Raw genomic sequence first — 25,909 nt, forward strand, 5'->3', positions numbered from 1 at the left:
GAAGAATATTTACATCATTGACTGTTCTGAAATATTTTTATTCAAATTTAAGACGCAGAGTAAAGAAAAATGTGCAAAACAAACTTAAGGCATGATTTAAGTTTTATTGATATTTATTTATCGTGTTTTTCAATTTTGATATTTATTGATTTAAATTTGAAATTTGCAATACACAAAAATTATTTTTGATTCAAAGCTTTCTGGAGAAGCTGCAACATTAGAGCCTTTTCCTTTTTTTTCAGTCTACTCTTTCCCTTCTTTCTTCTCTTTCTAATACGCAAGTTTCGAGATTATTTCCCTTGATGCGCTCTTTTGTCGCGGAGGTGATTTTCGTTTCCGCGTAAACCGGAAAGTGGGACAGTTTACATTGGATACATCGCTGTGAATATCGCAATGCCCGTTTACCACTGTTGTGTGCCGGGATGCACGTCATCTACACGAAAACAGCTAAATTTATCAAAGTACCCTCATCTTCAGAATGTAAAATTTTTCTCTCTACCAAAAAAATCACAAAAAATTAATCGAAATAAATGGATAAATATGATTCGACGAGAAAGAGGATTGAGGCCCAACAAATATACTAGAATATGTTCACTTCATTTTGATAGCGACTGTGACACGCCAACGCTTTTTCCGTACAACAACTTTAAAGAGACGTCTAGGAAAAGGTTTGTACAATCATCAAATTTTCTTTTTACATTTGAAAGTATTTATTAAAATTTGACAAAACTACTTAATCGATCATGATCCATTTCTAGATTTCAATACAAGGGTCCTACTTGAAAGGTTATACTGTATGATACTCATGTGCAATAAAATCATAGACAAAAAAGTCAATCTTTTATGTAAAAAAAAGATTAAGTAAATAAATTTTTGTTTTCCTCATCTAATCCATGCATGTAAATTCATATGATTTATAATATACATGGATTTTTTCTTAAAAAACAAGGTCCACACTTGTCCAGTATAGTCTAGTATATAAATTTATTTTATTTAGAATAATAAGACGTATATTGCAGAACACCTTGTAACTCCAGCAACACAGCCCAGCCTGTTAATGATAGATTTGCACCAGAGAGGGGAAAATTGTGACATATCCACAGACACCTCAGATGACTTCTGTATATATGAAGATAACTAAATTCCATACATTGATGAAATAGAGGTGTCTGAAGCAAACTGTAATGGTACAAATTTATTCTGATCAGATATTATTAAGATAGATATCAATATATTTAATACCTTGCCATTTGAATTAAACTTAATACTGTGAAAAATATTTACGTATGTTTTATATATACATGGTTGTACTTTTTAGTTTTACTTGATGGAAAGAAGTTTGAAGATACTCAGAGAAATCCTCCCTCATCTGATCACTCCTACATACATGTAGCAACACCTCAGTGTTCACCTTTCTCTCACAGACAGATCAATGCAGACAGAACTGACCATGAATGATATTACAAAGTTGAGTGAGGAACCAAAATCTGAAAGCTAAATCAGTTGATAAATCATCACTGCTAAGAGATGCTTTTGTTGAAAACATAACAAAAAATGATGCAAATGTTAGATCATACACTGGTTTACCATCTCTTGCCCTGCTATTAGGAATATTCAACATACTTGTTTCCAAATGCTCTTCTCTGAAGTATTATTGGTCTGGCCAAGAAAGTGCCAAAGAAAACAATTTCCAGAAAAACCCGAGACGCAAGAAACCTGGTCCGACAAGAAAACTGTCTCTTTTTTCAGGAATTTATATTGACACTTGTTCGTTTACGCTTAGGAATTTATGAATTTTGCCTTGCAGATGTGTTTGGAATTTCAAAATCTAGAGTTTCACAAATTTTCATAACATGGATTACTTTCATGTCAAATGTTTTTTGGGTATTTAATAAGATGGCCAACTAGAAATCAGGTCAGAAAATATATGCCAATGTCTTTCAGAAAAAATTATCCCAACACACGTGCAGTTATAGAGTAAAGAAAATAAAGCAAACCAGAAAAATTGCCAAGCTTAGAATTAATGTTGAAAGAGCCATCCAGAGATTGAAATTATTCAGACTTCTTGGAAATATCATGCCATGGTCTTTTAAACCAATTATGAATCAGATAATAAAAGTTGCAGCATTTTGATGCAATTTAATGCCACCATTAGTTAGAAGGTAATCAAATTTCTGAGAAAAAAAACTGCACCACATGTTTAAATTTTTTATGCAGTTATGGTTGATAATATACAAAAATTATGACTTGCTTTCATTATTTATGTCAGGTTGATAATCAATACAACTCATATATCGTTTATGTTCAATGTATATTTATTAATATTTTGCAGACTAGTATTTTTAATGTAAAAACTATTTATACAATATTATACTGTCATGGCAATTTATATTTCACATAGCATGCTATTCATAATACAGTATAGCATATTATAATATTGTGAATGAAATATTTGCAACCAAAAGCTAAGCACAAGTCACAATACAAACGAAGCATATCAAGCATTAGCAGACATCAGATTTCTTGCAACTTTGGCAATAAAAATCTTTCAAAAAATAGATTTTTCAAACAATGAATTCCAAAAGGATGGATCAAAATATATTCTTTCTGTGTACATTTTATGTTTTCCAATGGTGACATCACCTTCTAACAAACTCGCACCGTGGTGCATTTGCAACAGCCAATTGAATTTGAGTATACCAGTTTAGTTTTCTTTTAACATCATACAACCATTTTCATCCATTTTAATATGATATTTTTCATCAAAAATCTTATCTAAAGTGTAATTTCTAAATTGGCAACATTCTGTTTTTCAAATAAATTTCTTGCTAAAACTTCTATTTCCTTCCCATAGATAGTTGCAGGGGTTGAAAATGATGTACTGTCAGTGCTCAATATTTGTTTTAAAATGTAGTTATTAGGGTCATTTCCTGTATAATTACAAGCATTGTGTAATACGGAAGAAGTTATTCTCCCAAATCTATATTCATACCACTATACTGGGTCTGATTGCTGTTCCGTAAGCTTTTCAATTTCATTACAGTCTTTTTCCCCAATGCATGTAGATAAATAGTCAAAAATTGATGAATTCCAATTAGGATCAAAGTTTGAAACACACTGTTTCAAAGTTTTAGGCATATTTGGTTCATTATCATTAATAGATAAATCAAGAACCTCAATGATTTGTGTGTCAGAATCTTTCACTAAATCTAAAAGCAGATTGTCACCATCACAATTGTATTGACTTATGGTAGTAGGGTCAAAGCAATGTTCAAATGGATAAATGCGATTTTTTACAGTTGATTGTTCAATTTCATCCAACAGTTTTGGTTTTGATTCTTTACGAGGAACATCCCAGGCACATTTTCTGTCAGTACGTTTCTGTGTTTAGATCAGTATGCCTCTCAGACCACATTGCCAAACTGAATAGTAGGGCCACAACATGTTACATCCACCATCATCTCTAAAATATATGTAACTCAACATAAAGATGCTTGACGCTGCAAATATTTTCTGTACTAGCTATAATATTATTCTTTAAACCCTCTACATTTTTTTATGAATATTTACAGTGATTCCTCATAATTGGTGCAATTATTATTTTTATTTTATTGTATATGTGTATTGATCCGACAATTATAAATTATTATTAAATATGTTGATATTTGAATTCATTGCCAAGTTGAATAGATATATTTATTTTATTTGATCAGTCAACAGATGTGGTAATAATAAATTATTATCTCCAGATTTAAGAGTTTTTCTTTGCACAATAATAACATTGCTTGTAATAATGTTTATGAAAGTTTAAAATTTAATTTAGTTATAATCATTACTATGATTACTTACCCAGTGCAATCGCACCCAGCAGAAGTGCAACTGCCATCAGTACAATTCAAGAGGCACCAGGTCCTGTAGGGATCAGCTGACTGGGAGGTCTCTCTAATGCATAATGATTTCACATATAGATGGTTATGAGTCATGTCATGACACTGGACGGAGTGAATATGATTAGATTGATACAATCTGTAACCTTGTTCACACTTGTAATTTTGGAGACGAATGGGGGACCAGGCATCAGACTTGGACAGTAAATAAACGAATACATCAGCCTGACAAAATGCAGGAATATTTTTCAAATCATCAGTCCATTTTTCTTAATTCATTGGATGTAACAAATGGAAATTGAACAACCTCACCGTCAATAATAATGCGACATCGCTGGCGCAGATAGTCAAGAGCATCATCGGGGGTTTTCAAGATTGGCAATTTTAATTCTATAGCTTTTTTTTTAGCTAATTCACGAAGTTGAAATACATTATAGTCACTTACACTCATTCAACGTTCAATCAGAAATAATTTCAGCTGAGGTTTCAGCATTGAATCGACGTTTAACGACATGTCTCTATATATAGTGTTCTGTTTACAAAAGTGTCCCACCTCCGCGTCAACTTGAGGGTTATTCGCGCCTTTAAAATAAAAGAGTTCCTATCTCGAAACTGGCGTATTCAAATCTTTCCCTATGAAGTTTAGGTTCTTCTCCTCTCAGTTTAAGTTCCTCTTTCTTATATTCGCTTTCTTAGTTAGATTTTGTCTACAGATACTCCATAATATTAGTTGTAGAATTTCTTTTTTGGGGAGTTTGGTCACCTTGATCTTCGTCTAAATGGATCAAATACCAAGTAGATTTATAAATTTGAAATCAATTCTCTCACTAAAACCAAGGGAAAAAATTTTAAGCGCTTTGAATGCTTTTTTAAAATTGAATCTTAATAAACACAAATTGACAATTTACAACAAATTATAAAAACTTTATTTATATGCGTATGTTGTGACAGACAAGATAGTAAATTAGGTGTGTGTATTTGACAATCAATAAGATACTTTTTTCAATGAGAACATATGTTTTTTTTTTACCAACATCCGCATAATATCTTCTAATTTTCGAAATTCGTTATCTTTCTTTCAAACAAACATCAAATAAAGAGATATCAGCTACAAGTTTGTACTTACGTGTACTCGGTGATTTACACGTTTCGATAAACGTGTAGAAATTCGTCATTAACAAGAATGATGACGTAATACACAGACTTCCGGGGGAATCCCCTGCTACACGTACAAGTACGCATACACGTTGATTTGCTAAACCTCTCTATTACTAAATTATTTTTTCATATAAAGTAACACAGTATGTTAAATGAGAATATTTGGGATAATCTGGGGATAAGACACATATGTGTTGATATACAAGAGGCATGCTAAAGACGGGTACAATATCTCGATCCTAGTCATAAGCGATTTATTTGACCGCTCAGAAAAACAGTACGAAGGTATATCTACATTTAAGTATAGTTTTTACAACAACAATACATGAAAAGTATGACCAAAAAGGACTATAAACAACTTATCTGAAAAAAAAATTGATAAAAAAATTAGTTGGTGGAAGGAGGTTACAACAGAGTTTCTCAACCAAATTTTATTAACACGTTAGCAAATATAACTATGATTTGTTCTATTCTGCAACAAAAAATTAGAAGGCCTCTTCATACTATATGTCTGTTTCGTGAGAAAATATATTTCAAAATTGATATTCCATGTAAGGACAGGTCTGAAGTTCTAATTATAATTAAGATTAATTATAACATAATATATATAAATATATAAAAATCAAAGCGTATCTGTAGCTAGTGAGCTCTTTTTTGCCGTAAACTATGATCTGGTATATTTTTTTATTTAACCCTCCCCCCTTTATTGTTGAAAATCTTGAAAACCTTTCACAAACGTCTGGAAACAATTTTTTTCCCTGGACATGTTTTCAAAACAAACAGACTATAACAATTTGCTGTTTACTGCCTATTTCATTCATAAAACCGGTTCTACCCTATTACCTTTGAATAGGTAAACCTTAACCACGTGTCTTGAATTTAAATCACAATAACAATAGTAAATGTAGGGGTGTAGATCTAGATTCTCACATCACCTTCACAATGAACGAACGTTTATAAAGCATTTCATATGTGGACGCTCCTATACCAAAATTTTTAGAATGCCTTTCGACAGACATGCCATGTACTTCAAACCGACAGACATCCATAAATATTCAATTTCAATTCCTGTAATCTAAGTCAAACAAAACGTTTGATTCCTTACAATATATCTGCTATCCTCTTAAGAACGGAATCAAAGAGGCTATAGAAATCGAATAGAGAAAATATATTAATTATTAAAAAAGAGCTACATCTGCCGATTCTGCTATATTACCACTTATATTATAATTCAAAGAACAAGAATATAATATTAACCCAACATTGCGTCACTTCAGCAACTCTTTTTTTTTTAAGATTACAATATTCAACCATCAGTGCGTCACATCGACGACATTCTTCAGAAGTATTATATTAACCCAACAGTGCTTCATGTCAACACAATTTTACAGATTGATGAGAAAATTCAAAAGAACTAGATAAGATATGATTCATCAAAATTAAAGATAATCGAAAAACCTACGAAGAATATTGAGTAAGCATACTTTTCACGGAATCCTTTCATAAATACTTCGATTCACATTGTAAACATGCCAGTATATACAATACCCGCATCGTTAATCTTTACAGGATATGCATAATACACGCAAAACACGATATACCTGATAAATGATCTTCAAGATTTTGATAAGCGGAAAACCTGGTAGAATTGTTTCAAAATGTGGAACGTTTTATGACAACGCGGGTTTGTTAAGGCAGCACATGGATCAGAATTCGGCGAATTAACACTTTTTCATAATTATGTAACACTAATAAATCGGAAAAGTCAAGAATAAAACTTTTACAATAATTATGCATTCTATAGAATTCAATGGGACTTATACTACAGGAGGCACTTCACCACGACGTCACCACGTGACGTCTATAATTAGAAAATATGCCTTAATAAAAAAGTGGATAATTAGTTCCAATTTATATTAATAGTTATGTAAAAACATCTCTGTACCATGAAAAGTGCTGCTAGAATCCTACTGTCCTCTTAAAGAAATAATTATTCAACAATTTCGCACGAAACCTTCCCAAAAGTTTTACATTTTGTTCATAACATCGAAAAAATGCATAAATTCTCGTAAACCATACGATTGTAGCAGCACTTTCCAAAAACAATGGTATAAGAACTTTAGATAGAAACAAAAATTAAGTTTCAAGGTATGCGGCGTAGTGTTGAACTTTTGCATCTTTTTTGTTACAAACGACAGAGGAAAGGCTGATCGGCAAGTAAACACCCTCCCTGCTTTAAATTTACGAAGAAATTGCAGAATTATATTACCACACCTTATTAATACGCAAGAATCACACATGATATTCATTCTAAATGCGCTTAAACTCCGATTTCTTGTGTTTGTTTACATCAATTCTCGTTACTTTTCACTTTTACTCTGCTACTGCATGATCAACAGTTATGACGTCACGGGTTTGGTATGTAACCCCTGTTATAACTACAGAGGCCCAGGAACGACAAAATTCCGTTGATATTATTCCTCTACATAATTTGGTTCATTTTTACGACCTCAAATCAATCTTAGATATCGATTTTAAGAAATGATATACGTAAACAATGCTTCTCATCGTCATATGATTATTACAAGATTTTAAATCAACACATTTTCGTAAATATAAACATTTATTTTGTCGAAGTGTGAAGTTTCATTCCATTTGATTAAACAGAACTCACGTTAGCCAAAATAAAAAGCAACATGTTTTGTTACCACGGAGCACGGTTGGCGAAGGAACAGTCACTACCTTTGTTTACGTCTTAGGTATGACGCGGCGCCGCGATCGAGAATCGAACCCGGGCTTCCGATCACGAAGCGAACGCTCTACCACTAGGCTACCGTGACCGGTTATTGTATTTTCAACTTAATACAAATACACAGATTTTTTTCATACAGATCCTGATTTATAAGGATTTTTAATTTTAAGCTTGTAGAAAAAAGTTTCCGAATGTAAAGTCTAATGTAAAGTTATTATATATGTTAATATAAACATTTAAATGTACATGTAAACATTTATATATAAGATACTTAAAACCTTGTATTAATTTACGAACATTGAATGATAAAATATTTTTTTTCTTTGCAATACGGAACACACAAATTTTAAAAATACATTTTAATAGAGTGAAATGCAACTTTTCCGACTTAATGATTATATATCATTGCTATTAGACTTTGTATGTACGGTTACAAAAAAAAATCAAAATAGATTTAAGTCGGCAAATGAATTAAAACCCTGAAAATTACTTGGGATGACTTTGTACCTTTTTGGAAAATGAAACACAGCAAGGGTAATGCTGCATTTTAGAAAATTCAATTTTTTTTTAAACAATTGATTGATTTTCTTAAAAATTCCAACAAATAGGAAAAAATGAAGTCAATTTAATTTGATAAATGTTTACAATTTAAATAAACATTGCATTAAATATTAAACACTCAATTATATAATTCTGAATCAAACTGTTAATATTGTGAACATTGTTATTAAAATTTTACCTTGTTTCCTTTCCTTATTTTCTAGAAAATTCAAGGAATTGATTAAAAATATTTAAAGAATGGTGTCATGTATTGCTGAAAATAAATGAAATGAATATACTCATTTATTGTGTGTGGGATCTGTTTGTAGAGGGAATGACGACATGTAATTCAAACAAAATGTCTTTTAAAAAAAAGATAAAAAAATCATTTTATTTTAGCAAAATAAAAATACCTTTAACCATATACATGTAGATTTTAAATATTCCTGCGAAATATCACAGAAGTACCCCCAAAACATTATAAACATTTTCATAGTTTTTAAATCAACACAAAAGTAGAATCTTAAATGGCACTTACATAAAAATCTTACAATTTAACGGGTATCTTCAGAAATATATTTAACAAAGATAGAACACAAAACGCCCATGGCTTTTACCAAAGCAGTTGTGCAGGAGAAGTCATGCAGTTTAGTATTGAGGGTTAAACCAGCATACCCTGCGGTGAAGATAATTTGAACAAAATTCAATCTACACTAACAGTACGTAATGATGTTTCAATATTAATATAACAAATCAAGAAAGAGAAAATGTTCTCCTTTTTAATTTCAATGTAAAAGACTCATTGTCCAATGGAGTCTGACTGTTCCCTGGAGGTCATAATTTGAACAAAGTTCAACTGGAAGAAACTTTAAAAAAAATAAGATTAAACATAACTTGTCTTTTCTTGAGAAGAACATTAAAAAAATTCTATTCTGATGTAAAGCTTAGATTGTCCACTGTAGCACTCCCCCAAGGATTATGGTTTGATCCATTTGAATCAACACTACCTAATTCTGCGTCTATGAAATAAGGATATACCAAACAGCAACCAGGCTCAAAAACAATTGAAACAATACCGATCGGGGGTAGTGATAAACAGACCGATAAAAGCAACAGTTGGATCAGGTTCCATGAAGGAGTAAGCATCTCCTGTTGAACATTCACATCTTGCTGCTTGTCATAATTGAGCGGTAAATATTTTTTACATAACACAATGCTAAAAAATTGTCTATGTATGAGTATGAGTCAATATATTATGAAAAACATGACGTTGACTTTGCTGTTCTTTTAATTCAGGGAAAACCTTTCCCATAGAGCCGTAAGCTATGTCACTCGTGAAATAAGTAATATCAAGGACTATTTTAATAAAAAGTATATTTTAGACAGGTTTTGATCTAGCACGACTCAAGATTGTAAAGAAAATTGCGGGTCAGTGTGCAAGATACTGAGCAATGGTTCAATTAACTTGACCTTTTTGCACTTACACTTTAACTCGTAGGCTAAAAGCTTTTATCTATATCATATTTTGTGACATATATAATCATATTTTACGTGAATAGTATGAATAATATCAATCATCGAAAGAATCGTACAAATCAATGCATTTTAATTATTGTGTGATCTTTTTGCTCGAAGAAGTGTCATGTTTCGAGTATTCAAAATCCAAATGCAATACTCTTTTACAATACAATACTATTACATTACAATATGTTCTAGTATCAAGCTTTTTTTATTACTTTTGTGCCGATTTATTGGACGTACATTGTAGTTTAACAAAGTGAAAGCAAAAGTATGGGTCAGTTATGAAAAGCAATTTTCAGGCAAAATAAAACAAAACAAACAAAATGTGTTTCTAAAACACTGATGCCCCCGTATGGCAACAAAGCAAAGATTAAACTTTTCTTAAATGCAAATTTAGTATATTTGTACGCAAAAAACGTATTCTCACTGGAAATACAATAATTATTGTGAAATATGAAAATAGACCAATGTTAAAGTTTTTTCATAAGACCGGAAATCTCCGAAGTCAAAAGGTCATGGTAATTGGTATCCAATAAAAGGTCTTACCACAAAAAATACATGTGTGAAATATGGAAGCCCTAGCCTTAACCCTTCAAAAGTTATGCACAAGGTTAAACATTTTACAATGTAGGTCCAACTTCAAAGTCAAGATCAAAATTCTTGATATCAAATGAAAGGTCTTGTAATAAGGATTCAATATGACAAGAATGAAAACACTAGCCAAAACTGTTCAAAATTAAGGTCAAGTTTATAGTTTAAATATAAGAACGGAAATCCCCAAGGTCAAAATGTCAAATTAAACGGTATCCAATTTCCAAAAAGAATACATATGTGAAGTATGGAAGCCCTAGCTCTAACCCTTCAATAGTTATGGCAAAAGTTAAAATTTCAATGTCAAATGTCAATTTTTTTGATTTCAAATTAAAGGTCTTGTCACAAGAATTAATATGTAAAGTATGAAAGCACTAGCCCTAATCTTTCAAAAAGTATGGTCAAGGTCTGCTTTTTAAGAGTAGGTCAAATTCCATGATCAAGTGTCAAAAGCTTACAGTTCTTGGTATCCAATGAAGGACCATTTCACAAGGATTACATCTGTGAAGTATCAAAGAACTAGCCCTGAGCGCTCAAAAATTATTGTCAAAGTTATTTTTTTTTTAAGTACCGAAATCTCCTAGGTCAAGGTCAGAATGTCAAAGTTGTTGACATGCTATAAAATATCTTTACACAAAAACCATATATTAAATATAAAAGTCCTGGTATGAACTGTTCAAATAATATGGCCAAAATAAAAGTTTGTATTTTTGTTTAAATGTCGATCAAACTCCAAGGTCAGGGTCAAAAGGTCAAATTTGGTGGCACCCAAAGAAAGGATTTGTTAAATAAAATAAATATGTGAGATATTAAAAGTCATAGCTCAACTAAATCAAAAGTTATGTACAAGGTTAAAGTGTTTTGCGGACGAACAGACATGCAGATACACAGATGGACGGACAAGACAAAAACTATATACCCCCGAAACTTCGTAAACGGGGGCATAAAACGGTGCATCTTTTGTGTAGCCATATGCTATTACAACCCTAGAAGTTATCTCTTTTTTCTTTATTTAAAAACTACATTTAAGACAAAAATATTATAAATAAGCTTAATGAAGTAAATTTAAAATTAGCTTTTTTAGAATAAAATACAGGGAAGGAAACATTGAAAAATGTTTTTGTGAGATTCATAACTTCCTTTACACGACCGATACTTATAACATTATGATATATAGTGTCAAGTTTCTCTGCAAATAAGTAATTTTATAAACCACAGGATGTACAATAGGTCCTTATACAGAAATACAGGAATATAATACTACACAGGTACCAGGGTGATTGAAATATTTCCTGTTTTCTTTGAATTTCAGCATCCTCTGTGATTATTAATATCATGTTTCTAATGTTATTGCTAATCGCATATCGGTATTTTATTTTTTAAAGAAGTTTTATGTAAAAAAAGGGGGGCTTCCGTTAAACATTGTATAACAATATTCTGTGTCTTTGCATCTTTTAAATTTTTAAAAAGTTAGTGAAAAGCATAGTCATCACTCTTATCTATCTGTTTCTTTTTTTATAAGCTAAATAAACTTTATTATTGGAAATTCTATTATATCTGAAGCATTTGGAAAACATTTTTTTAGAATGAATCACTCTTTCCACATCATGACTGATAAAGCAGTGTCATTTGGAAGGTGGTATATATATAAAATCATATATTTGCATTACAAAGATGCCTCTTTAAGGAATCATTGCTTTTAAACTCCCATTTGAGAATGCCTAACTAATATGCAAATGTAATTATAACAAAATGCTGGTTACATGTAATGCTTCAAATTTACCTGGAGCTCATGATCAGGAGCATTGTGCAATTAGGCTTTTTATTTTGCCAACACGTGTTGTGACGCTGGTTTTAAAGGACCGTGATTTGCACCTCTTATACCGTGCGCCTGAGATAGGAATAGTCAATACCGATGATGGCGTCAGAGGTTAAAACGATGAATGGTGAAGAAGAATAAAACGCGGGCTGCCCGATCATGAAACAGACGTTCTGCCACTAGACTTCCATGACCTGTCTACATTCTTTTGAGTGTTAATTCTACCAATGTTATTTTTAGCATTATATTTTTGATTTATCATACACCTTTAAGATACAACATTATCGGGTATTTTTCCTCTTTTCAAGGATGTTAAATTTTCCATTGAGGCAGACAAAAAGTTGAACCTTCTCGTATGCATTTTCGATAACACATAACCGGAAATTTTTACGTCCCATAAAGTGCTATTTTTACCCTCTTTCTATTCTTAATTTTCATTAGTTAACAGATTTGTAATGCTAATCTGAACCAAACACTGAAAAGCAAGAAGGGCAAATAAAGTCGGACATCGACAGTAAAGAAAAAAAAACATTTAGAGTTTAAAGTCGGACACATACTAGTTTTTGACATTAAAAGTCCAATTTACTTCATTTTTAGGTATTAAAGCGTAATTATGAATCATACACGTAGTATAAGTGGATGGGACTGACCCCTTAATCCCCCCCCCCCCCAAAAAAAATTAAATTACTTTACACTATTGAAAATTCAATGTCTGCTGTCCCTGCACTACATTTTTATCACCATCAAATCAGGATAATCTGGTGATATATGATTAAATTTGATTTAAAAAAAGAGTAATCATCAGATCAACCTTCAAAATAGGATTTTCTTTGAGTTAGGACAATTACCCATCCTTTTTTCTTGTCTTTTTTTCAGGTAAGTTGATTTTTTTCATAATATAATTGTAAATCCCCTGCACAGCTTTCAAAAATGGTGTCAAGTGCCTGGGGAAATTTCGATAACATTTAAGTTATTTCTATACTTAATATACTTAGAAATTGTATGGATTATTTAGATAAATTTTCCATTATATACCAAGAAATTAAAATTAGCGCATAGCATTTTGCAATCTATAATCTATAAACAAATGTGTTATCGTGTAAATAAATTTTTAGTTTAAATTGTCTACAAAATTAACACTATTTTATATAAAAGATTATAGGCAGAAAACTATATATCTGTCTTTCTTTAGGGTGGAATCGGTAATCTATGGAACTAATAATTTTCAAAAAGGATTTTTTTTTCTGAATCAGTGACGAGTTATTAACATGAAACAAAACAAAAGCCATGAAAAAAATGATTTTGTTGGTTTTTTTTTGAGGTTCTTTCTATCATGTTTTTCCTTTTTTCTTTTATTTTCATCAGTTTATATATATTTTTATTTCTCTACAATTCTGTTAGTTTGTTGCTGTGAACATTCAGTGAAATGGGTTTTGATTTACGTGTTTGCATTGTCTTTTTGTTTTAAATTAAACATTATCAAAAAGGTAAGTGATAAAAGGTATCAGTTTTATTTCTTCCTTCCTTTTTCTTTGCAGCAAATCTGCAAAATTTGATTTGCAAAATACTCTTAATTTGCCAGTAAATTTAATTACATTCAAATCAATTGTACAAGAATTTTAAAATTGACAATTAGAAAAATATTTTAATATAATGTGTTGTTCGACTTAAAATCCTCCTCTGTCCGACTATTAATTACCTAGAATGTAAAATCTTAATGATTTTTTAAATAAATATATTTTATAAATAAATATCCACCAAAAAATTATAATGATTGGAATAATAAATCTTGATAATGTAAAAGTATGCTTTGATTACAAAATTTATAATTAGCAATCATTGAGTACAGACGGCACACTGAAGATTTCGCCAAGGATAACTAGATCAACGCCGACCGGTGCACATGCGAGTTTTTTATCCGATTCCGTTAGATGCGTATGTGACTTCCAAATTTTAGAAATTATTTCGAACGTTTTCAAGACTATCTTTGCAAGAAACAGCCATTAACACCTTGTAGACGCAGATACTAAAAGAAAAGTACACATCACACTAAATTTAGAAATGTTTTTTTCTCCAATATAAGAACGTCCGACATTCGATGTTTTCCGACTTTGACTGTTTCTCCCCTAATACTTATCTATTCTATTTTTTAATTAAAAGTATGTTCCATAATTAAAATATCGAAGTATGTTCAGTGAAAGTACCTATTTTCTATTCTGACCATTAAAGAAAATACTTCATCTGACTTTGTTTTGTTTTTGTTTTTTATTTTAATATCATGTAGCATAGGGATAACTTCAGCTAAATCTCTCTTCAAAAATGTCAAATTACTTGGAACACTAGTTCATTTATTGTTTATTTATTGTTGAGAATTAAGTCATTTATGTCCATCTTTATGCTACTTTTTATATGTATATGTTTGCTGATAAAACTCTGAAGCTATCACACCTGATTTCCAATTTTCCTCGCCAAAGATCAAATGTTGTGCAATGAATGACTAGGTCCATGATGTACATATGTGTAGATATTTGGTATTTCGAATGTTATAAAATGAAAACCATGTTTTGAATATTTTTTTTCTTGTTTTATTATGCATTCAAAATGTAAATAAAAAGCACTGAAAAAGTATATGTTTTATTCTTTGAACAGTATTTGATTTTTAATATTTTCCCGGAAAGATTCATTCATAGGGAAGGAAAAGTTAATAAAAATGTTATTGCTAAATTCATCACTTTTCTCGATACATTGATAGCTTTTTGTCAGATCATGTCATGCAGGGTCAATGTTTTTTTCTCCCAATTTATTTTTATAAATGATATAATGGAGATATTTGCAGTAAATTCAGCATCGCTATCAATTTCCCCGAGTATGATAATAACTGTTTTGAAATGTAACAGACTTTTTATAAAATGATTTCAGCAACATCATATCGGCGTCAAGGATGTTCAATTTTCAGATGATGCAAACTATTTATAATCATATAAGCTTATTCTTTACACAAAATTTGATTTTTAAACAGAATAGAAAAAAGAAACTTAATGAACATTTATTTTTTCGAAAATGACAAAATCGAAGTTTGTTGAATGTAAGTACATATTTTCTCAATTCCCGTCGTTTGCACTAGTCTTTGATTTTTAGATTTTCAATTTTACATTAAAATGAATCACTTTAGATAAAACTGAGTTTTAAAATGTAAAACCTTACGAAAAACAAGCAGTTGTTCATTTTTTATTGAATGAAAACTTTGATTAGTTCTCATAACATTTAAAGAAATAGTTCGAGAGTCATTATAATTACGAGTAAAATGATGTACAACACAACAACTATCTCTCTTGCTGATTAGAGATATTACTAAAAATAGCTTTGTTTACACCTGAGAGATCGCACTGAAATTGGCTGTATACCGGAAGTTACGTGTGTGATGTCACAAGTGTGACTTGCAGAATTGGTATAGATTAGTAATCATCAACACCGTCACCTTTGCGCATCACTCAGAGGTGTTAAAACTGAAAGACGCAATAAAATGTGATAATAAGCAGTGGTCATTTTCAAAACTAATTTCATGTCCTGTTTTCATTGTCTACAGTAATTGCGGTACAATTAAACGAAACGAGTTATTGTTAAAAAATCAATCGCATGCGGGCAAAATATTAGTTTTATTTTTTGATTACTAATTTTATTTCTGGCATAAACAATATACTTCCGGACTACATGTATAAAAATTGTAATTAAATGGTTTGATTACCCCACCCCCCTCACCCCACCCCACCGTCAATTTTTTTTTTTTTTTTTTTTGAATACGCAAGATTTTTTTATCAGTACGGAAAGAGCTTTCAAATATTTTCATTTTTTTTTCTTTATTCTCTCTTTTTTTTTTTTTTTTTTGATTTTTTTTTTTCGTTTTGATCAGTTCTGCCTCTTCGTTTTCGTTTTTACACATTTAATTTACTAAAAATTTCTTTTTTAGTTCGACCATAACCTTGAAAACGGTGGTACAAGCACCACATCCCCCTTCTAAGAAAAAAATACATCGCTCATATATTTAATCTACGGAAGCGTATAAGTGCCACTTGAACACTTCACTTTTTTTTTTTTTTTAATTTCTACACTTTAATCTGTAAATTTTACACTTAAATCTGTAAAATTTACACATTGTTCTGTATATTTTACACATTGTTCTGTAAATTTTACACTTTGAAGTGTAAATTTTACACTTTAATCTGTAAATTTTACACTCTAATCTGAAAAAATTTTACACTTTAATCTGTAAATTTTACACTTTAATCTGTAAATTTTACACTTTAATCTGTAAATTTTACACTTTGAAGTGTAAATTTTACACTTTAATCTGTGAATTTTACACTTTAATCTGTAAATTTTACACTTTAAAGTGTAAATTTTACACTTTAATCTGTAAATTTTACACTTTAATCTGTAAATTTTACACTTTAATCTGTAAATTTTACACTTTAATCTGTAAAATTTATACTTTCTTTTGAACAACCTGAACTGCAATAGGTTCTGATCAAACGGTCGATTTGTGATGTTTTACCTCCGACACTTGAGAAAAAATATTAAACTGAAATGTTTACAATTGTTTGTATACGCAGTACAGTTAAGGTGCGCAATGGAAATATCGACTAAATTTTGTATTTAAAAATGTATTCGTAATCGGGATGGCGATTATTTTTAGTACATTATTTATATCGGATAATTGTAATTATGATTAATAACTACATATCGAGGACGATTATATTTTATATTTAGACTAGTCACGTGATGCGGCAGTCACCAGATTTTAGCACATTGACCTGAAGTATTGATGGTACATATAAATCTCGCTAGTGCAAGGGCATAACCAAGTTAAATTTCCAAGTTTAGTATATACATATTTTCAACACGCATTGTAGTTTTTAAAAAGTGCTGTGATCCTATCTAAATTCTGCAATTTCATTGTTAAAATTATACTTGTATCACCGAATGCTATATTTTTTGCTGGTCAGCGGCATGAAATATTGATATGATTAAATTGTTTTTAAGATTTCATCAGGATCGCAGCACTTTTCAGATACCTTAATAGTTCTATAATTGAAATGTAAAATCTTACTTTGATCCATAGAGTGTATGCCCTTGCACTAGATCGATTTATTAAGACCCCCACATTACTCTCCGATGTACTTGCATACAAATATACGCCAGTGTCAATTAAATACGTAATGTACAGAAAATATATAAATAAAATAGTAAAGAAGACAGTAAAGTCAAGTTTTTGGCCCATAGAATATCTGTAAATAATATTTTATTTAATTAGAGAATACGTATTTTGTTGAGAAAATATTACTTGATCTGTCTCTCACTGCATACCAACTACGTCACATTGTAAGAAATGACGTCATATTGACAAGTGTATTGCGATCAGTGACTTGTTTATAACTTGTTATATGGGATTTAAATAACGACAAAACAACACGCTGTGGTAGGTTTTAATGTAGTTTGACGATTTCTTACTGGTTAAATTAGCAGATAAACTCATTTTGTCGTATTTTAAAGAAATGTTGCATGACGTATATTGTGTATGATGTCATAGTCAAGTTTTCCCGTACAAATTAGGCTCCGCCTCCTTTTTGTAACCTTAACTGTGCTGCGTATTGTATATTGTATATATGATAAACAAGGATGGACTATTTCCTCATGGGTCTCGTAATTTTCCCCAGAATAAGAAATCAGAGATCTGCTTTTGTGTCAGTATATATACATGTGTTTCTTTAGTTTTACTATAGTGTAAAGAATAGTAAAAATATATATCTCAAAGATTTTTTTTTATTTGCAGTTCAGATTGATATTACGCTTCCGTAATTATCTTCCATGATTAACGGTCTGTTGGCTTTAATATGCGTTACTGGGAATGTGTGAAGTTGCTAAATTGACTACGTGAATAAACAAATAAACTGTAAATTTTACAGATTAAAGTGTAAATTTTACAGATTAAAGTATAAAATTTACAGATTAATGTGTAAAATTTACAGAATAATGTGTAAAATTTACAGATTAATGTGTAAATGTTACAGATTAAAGTGTAAATTTTACAGATTAATGTGAAAAATTTACAGATTAATGTGTAAAATTTACAAAATAATGTGTAAAATTTACAGATTAATGTGTAAATGTTACAGATTAAAGTGTAAATTTTACAGATTAATGTGTAAAATTTACAGATTAATGTGTAAAATTTACAGATTAATGTGTAAAATTTACAGATTAATGTGTAAAATTTACACTTTAAAGTGTTATATACAGATTAATATAGATTAATGTGTAAAATCTAGAGGTTAAAGTGTATATTTTACAGATTAATGTGTAAAATTTACAGATTAAAGTGTAAATTTTATACTTTAAAGTGTAAAATTTACACTTTAAAGAGTAAAATTTACAGATTAAAGTGTAGAAAATAAAATAAAGTGAAGTGTCCAAGTGGCACTAATACGCTTCCGTATTAATCAATTAAATTGGAATGAAGTGCCGGATCATTGTTTTGAAGTTCACATCATCGGTAGAGTGCATGTTGTAGAATTTTTTTTCAAACCTCATTTCCGTATTCTTTTTCAATCACAATTGCTATTTTCAGAGGATCATAATAATTTGAAATTTGGATGCTGTTCATCCCTTTCTTAGTGTTGCTGTAGACCTATCTAAATTTACTCGGCGATTGTATTTAAAATCACTGCTTATTTACGCTTGTGAACTTTTGATAATTTTGTCTGTTGACTTTCTTTTTTTATCTCTGTAAAATAACCTTTCTTAAAAGCATATGATTTTAATTTTTTTCTTCATTTTTTTTAATCATGCAGGAATGAAAGAAATTTCGACATTTTTATTTTAAGATTTACCCACCCTGTCATAACCTGGCTATAAGAATGAAATGTTAAATAGGATTTTTTTTAATCTTAACTACGTTTTTTAAAATGAAATTTGGGGGGGGGGGGGTTATGGCGTATGCACATCGCTCGGAGCTCCTTGGATGGCTCGTATACCTGTTTGAATGGAATGTAGCGGAGTAAGCCGACGATTGCCGGTTGTGCACATTTGGCCAAAATGATCTTTCTATCACAGATAATTGAATTTTTTGCATACAGTCACGCTCTGAAATTTCTACCGAGAACAGTGTGTATATTGTACATTGAAAATTGATTGGATTTTCTGGAGTGAGGCCCATTTCACACCGTCTATAGTTCTATACATCAATTGGCTTGTTCCCATTGACCCTGAATACGAATTTAATTTATTATTTAATTTACATATTAAAATTAATGTAACTGTGTAGCAACTTCTATATATTACAGTAATGTTTAGATGGACATCTAAAAGGTAGAATAACGTTCATCCGGGACCCTTGACTTGTTCAAAATTGATTAAATATTGCATGAAACAACGTACAAACACGTGAATAATATGACACATAAAAATAGATTATACATATTTTAACAATTTTAGTAAACTCACTAAACTCTGACAGTCGAATTTAACATCTGACTTTTAATTGATTGTGTTGCATCAAGCCTAGATATATACGCAACCTGGTTTTTTTTTTTTTTAAATAGCTGAACAAATTAAATTCTTCAATATTTTAACATGAGAATTTAATTTTTTTTTCTTTTCACAAAAACAAAACATAAAATTTTTGTCTTTTAAGATCAATTTATACAACTGCAAGCACCAAAACAACGTGCCTTTGTTCTAAATTAATTTTAAAAAGTCATGCATCCAGTTTTACTGGAGGAGGTGGAGTCATTAAAAATCATTGCAAATCATAAAAAAATGACAATGAAAAAATATTCTTAAATGCAGAGATTCTTAGCACCGCCTTCAAAAATACCTGGTCTGGGTAGCCCTGTCAATCAAGTGCATCATTGGATGCTGGAACTTGATTGACAGTTACTTACTGGTCCCTGTGTATACCCTGTACACCTTGTAAGGGACTCGTGGTGACCTTCAAATTGATCCTTAGATGTTTACCGAACATGGTATTATAAAGAAACTGATTTACTATGAAAAAGTTTTGCTTGATGATATATGAATTAAAGATGCCTTTAGTATTTAATTTAATATACATTTTTCAAAAAATATTTTTTAAATTTTTTCCAATGAAATTTTGATTTTAATTTTAATATCCTAAACCGTAATGGTAAAGTGGAAATGTTATTGATTAAGATTAGAGCAGCACTGTGTGAATTTAAGTAATTAAATTTGATAAATATTCATAAATGTTTCTAATCATGGGTTGTTTATATTTTCCTTTGGTATTCAGATTTCATTTAGAAGAATAAAATTTACAAGCAATCTTATTGTGACAAAGCATTTAAGTTAATAAGATTACGATAACATGGATAAACCTAAAAAAAAGATTAATTAAATTGACTTTCTTTTTTATTAGATCGGTCCCTTCCCTGGGGATAAAAAAGAATTAATTCTAATTTGGTTGTTACTGGCGGTTTTTTGAATTAATTGACACATACAATAACATCTAAAATAATCTTTAGTTTGATATTTGATTTCATATTATTATATCATTTATTTGGGGAGGGGGGGGGTGGGGGGGTCAAATATTCAAAAATAAATCAATATAGGCTTTCTTTACAACTTTTCACTTCTTATTTAAAATTGTCTCAAAATCCTCAACACAGGTAAAGTTTGACACCTGGGGTATTTCTCTGTGTATTAAATAACTTCCTGTGTATAGGGATTAGGAGACAGATGACCACTGGTCGACTGCTAGCCCCTATGGCATTCACACCTGTACAAAATAAGACCCTCCCTCACCTGGAATTTACCACCCGGTAAAAAATCTCTGCCTTTAAACTTAAAACATGAAGAAAAAAGAGTGGGTTCCCACAACAAATGAAAAAAAAAATGAAGGCAAAATTAAAATTAGTAGCCCTGGACTAACTTTATTCATGCTATCAGCTGTTTAGGCCTTTATAAGTTTTTTTTTTTGGGGGGGGGGGTTAAAAAGGTAATATGTCTAATTATGCTTTTATTAATTATATGTTTTAAAATAATGATTTAAAATGCTACTTGTGAATATTTTCTATCGTTTTAATAACATACCAATGAATAGTATGCAAACGATTTGCTTCCTCAGGTTCCGCATCGTTTGTGGTTGATTCTTCTTTGTCAGACGGTACACTAGCGCAGGGCCCAAAACGAGAAGGTTCTACCCCCACATTTTCTGTATTATTGCACAGCAATGAATCCTCAGCAAAACTTGATGATCCACAAGAAAGTTCTAACGATTCTTCCTCTAATAAGCTATCAGTATTATCCGAAACAGCGTTTTCTGTATATCACTTGAGGGAAGCGAGACACACTTGTGACGTCATTTAACTTGATTGCATTTAAACCGGAAGTGACATTGTCAAGGATGATCGATTGTTTTCACAGGTGCAAATGCAGACGTTCAACATTGATTACCTTGGACACGACAGGACCGATTTTAGTCGGATTTTTGCCAAAATGAAGCAGGTTTAATGAAGTACGTTGATGAGTAAAAGTACCGTGGCCTATCTTTAATGTACCCTTAACTTTATCATTGCACATTAATTTGATAACTGTTCAGTTACTTAATAGATATTATCTGCTTTTGTATCCATCAATAATATATATGTCGAAATCAAAAACAATTTCACTTGTTTGAATATTTTGCACATTTACCCAAAGCCGTCAAGCAGGCCTTATCAGACTCATAAAAATATTTAAAATGTTAACTTGCAATCGTTATTAATTCAAGATATCGTTTTCTTTTCTTTCTGATGCCAATGACATCATTTACAGTAGATTGATCTTGAAAGATCTTCAGAATATCAAAAACTTAATGTCATTATAATGATTCAGATTCTTTTAAAATTAGAATTGTCGAAATATCAAAAAATATGTTTTCTTGTCTTTACAAGTTTAAAACTGCAGCTATTTGCTATTTGCAATACACTTTATCAAAATGCTATGAATAGAACAGGAAATCATTGTTCATCTTTAAAGTTTTAATGTATGAAAAAAGGAAAATGGTAGATTTTTTTCCAAGAAAAACTTATCTTTTTTCAGTAATGGTTGCTTTGATGACACTGCCTAATGACTTTTTTTTCGTTATTGTATACTTTAATGACACTTCTTTATGACTGTTTGACATACAATGTTGACAGGTAGGTATACACAAAATTAAGGCTAAATGCCAAGACATATTTTGTTTCTTGAACATAATTAAAAATATCAAGCATAGAAGCAATGAAGTTCAAATTTGAACCACAAAAATGTTGTTAAAACATAATTATATTTTCACCGTTAAATCTGTTTCATGTGGAGAAAAACTATAATTCTGAGAGCATTAGGTACGCAAATTAGGGTCCCTAAAGAAAGAAGTCATCTGAAATGGAATAATTTAAAATGAAAAATATCTCCGTAACTTTAAAGATAAATTTTATTTGCCCAATAAATAGCAAAAGAACTTACCATATATATGCATTATTTGATCAGACAAGCTCATTTTACATGGTTAAATACAACTTTATAGAACAAATCAAACTTGATCTATGGTTTGACACTTAGTAAGAATAATCTGTATCTAGGGTCTGAGAACGAGTCCTCACCACATTTAATGCCTCTCGTATGCTTGAAAAATAGCAAAAACTTGCAGAGGCGATCCGAAACCATTTTGGATAATACAATAGGTGTGAAATTAAAAATAACTACCTCAATGATAGTATTCAGCATAATCATGAATTGAAAAACTTATGACGTCTGGGTTGTACAAAACTCATAAAATCTTGATAACAGTGTGATAAGTTTTCAATATAAAAATGAATCATCAATACGCATAAGCCCCGTGGGGATCCGTGTAAGAATAACTCCTCAGTACCCCCTTGCTTGTCGTAAAAGGTGACTAAATGGGGCGGTCCTTCGGATGAAACCGTATAAACCGAGGCCCCGTGTCACAGCAGGTGTGGCACGATAAAGTTCCCTCCCTCTTTAAACAGGTCGGAGAGAATGCTCGAAATCGGGTATTTTACTTGAAATCGGGTATAATACGCGATATTGGGGTATCGTAGAATCCGCGAAATCAGGTATTCCGTGCAACTTTCATTAAGAAGAGGAAAATACAGAAACGGCGCATGATGTCATTTAGCTTGGTATGTACCTCAGTCTAACTGAAGTTTATTTTCATAAAACTCCATATACAGGATTCTCAAGTAAACTTTAAAAAACGCGACTTACATGGTTGGGGTAGCAAAAATGACACAAAGGCGACATTATTTTTCGGTGCAGTTAGTAAAAACAGATTTTTTCATTATATTTTTGATTGTTTCCCAATAGTCTCGCCACTTAGCTAAAGAACTATATGCGGTATTAACCAACATTTGCCCCCCAAAATCAAACTTTGATGGAGTAATATTTAATTAAGTCCTTAAACAGGGGAGTATATGCTGACTTCAAAGCACTGAATAAATTCATAAGTAATGACGTCATATGTACGTTATGAAGTCACAAACATGACGTAAATTTCAGTTTTTTATGAATTTTGCAGAAAAATGTACATATTTCGTCGATATTTTAAATAAAAGTCACCGAGCGCATGTGTGTTCAGGATAAATATTTTGATATAATGTGTAGAATGATAATATCAATGAAATATGTCAATATTGTTCCTGAACACACATGCGCTCTATAAATTTTAAAGCTTAAATTGTTGAAATTTTGTCCATTTTGTCCTCTTTCTGAAAAAGGTTATAAAATCGGACTAGTTTGTGACGTCATAAAAACAGAAATTGTGAATACACTTCTCTGGAACTATAATATTTTCTGTTAACTTATATTTCTCGTACAATTTATTGAATTCAGCACATTTCAGGAAGTTTTCAAAATTTGACTTTTGTGGGGGCAAACATATGCAATATACCGCATATAGTTCTTTCTAAACGTGTTCATTGTTCAAACAATGTAAAACTTTTAAGAAAACAAACAACTAACGTTGCGTTATTTATTTTGTGTCAAAAATGTATGGCGTCTCTCTAACGATAAAAATCAATTCAACACGCACAGTTGGTAAGCATATATAATATACTCTTAAATCCAAATTTTCAGAACTTTAGAAATAAAATTTATGCATTCATTTTTTACAATGAACACGCATGCACACACACACAGCCTGTCTCACACACATACTTCAGCCACGTAGCATCGTTTTTGAAAAGGGGGGGGGGGGGGGGGCAGCCAGAGAGAATTTTTTTTTTACTTACCTAAAAAAGTAACAAACAAAAAAACCCCCAAACAAACAAACAAAAAAAAAAGAAACAAAAAAAACAAGAGGCCAAGGGGCCACAGTGCTCACCCGAGAACATCGGGCTTGAATTTACTCCCCCCGCCTCCAGGTGTTCATCATTTGAACAAACTAGAATCTACACTACCTGAGGATGATTCCATATAAATATCACTAATGAGATCTTTGAAGTACTTGAAAAGAAGATTTTAAAAAGTTTCCGTATATATCCCTATGTAAAACTTGGGTCGGCCATTCTGGCCCCACCCTTCCCCCGGGGGTCATGATTTGAACAAACTTGAATCTACACTACCTGAGGATGATTCCACATGAGTTTCATCTTTCCTGGCCCAGCGGTTCTGGAGAAAAAGATTTTTTAAATATGCCATTAATTTTTAACAAATTTCATGATTATCTCCCCTTGGAAAAGGGCATGGCCCTTCATTTGAACAAACTTTAATCCCCTTTACCCAAGGATACCTTGTACCAAGTTTGGTTGAATTTGGCCCAGTGGTTCTTGAGAAGAAGATGAAAATGTGACAGTTTAAGACGACAACAACGACAACGACGACAGAGAACGGACAAATTTTGATCAGAAAAGCTCACTTGAGCCTTCGGCTCAGGTGAACTAAAAAGAGGAAAAAAAGAAAAGTTGCTCAAAGTCAACATTCCTATATCGGGGGGGGGACTTTTTTTAATACCAATTTTTTCCAGTAACAATTTTTGAAAATTACTTTTTCCTTACATCACGATAGGTAGGAGGGGACAATCATCCATTCAACGAACATTTCCTATAATATATGTATTGGTGGAGAAAAGGGGGGTCCCCCTGTTGCTACATGCATGTATTTATCATGCTTTAAAAATAACATTTTGAATATTTCAAAACATGCATGTCAAATATTATTTCTTATGAATTATTTATTTACATCGTTTTATCAATGTAACAATAAAAATTACTGTGATTTTTTTCTTTTTAACAATTTTTTAAATTCCTTACAATTGATCGGGATTTTCATTGCAAGCAATACCTCGAAGAAAAGAAACTACAACCTAATGTCTCTCTTTGATAACCAATCTAAAATTAATATATATATATATAAATTAAGCATTGTATTGTCAAACTCCTGAAAATTGGAAATGAAACCGGTTGAGTTTATTTCGGTGTTGTGATTTTTTCATTTTATATATACATTTCAATCCATATATATATATATATATATATATATATATATATATATATATATATATATATATATATATATATATATATATATATATATATATATATATATATATATATATATATATATATATATATATATATATATATATAT

At 30.9% G+C, this 25,909-nt stretch overlaps 1 long non-coding RNA gene across 1 annotated transcript; it reads left to right on the top strand.

Annotated features, from left to right (window-relative positions):
• Positions 1–365: 365 nt before the first annotated feature.
• LOC134248059 (uncharacterized) lies at positions 366–1,038 on the top strand. The gene is made up of 3 exons (XR_009987967.1): positions 366–480; positions 609–668; positions 1,020–1,038. It is a non-coding gene; the product is annotated as an uncharacterized LOC134248059 (long non-coding RNA).
• Positions 1,039–25,909: the final 24,871 nt, after the last annotated feature.

This window comes from Saccostrea cucullata, unplaced genomic scaffold (genome assembly GCF_032062105.1).
Source record: "Saccostrea cucullata isolate Sc308-1 unplaced genomic scaffold, CSIRO_AGI_Scuc_v1 ctg3164, whole genome shotgun sequence".
Classification (NCBI taxonomy): domain Eukaryota; kingdom Metazoa; phylum Mollusca; class Bivalvia; order Ostreida; family Ostreidae; genus Saccostrea; species Saccostrea cuccullata.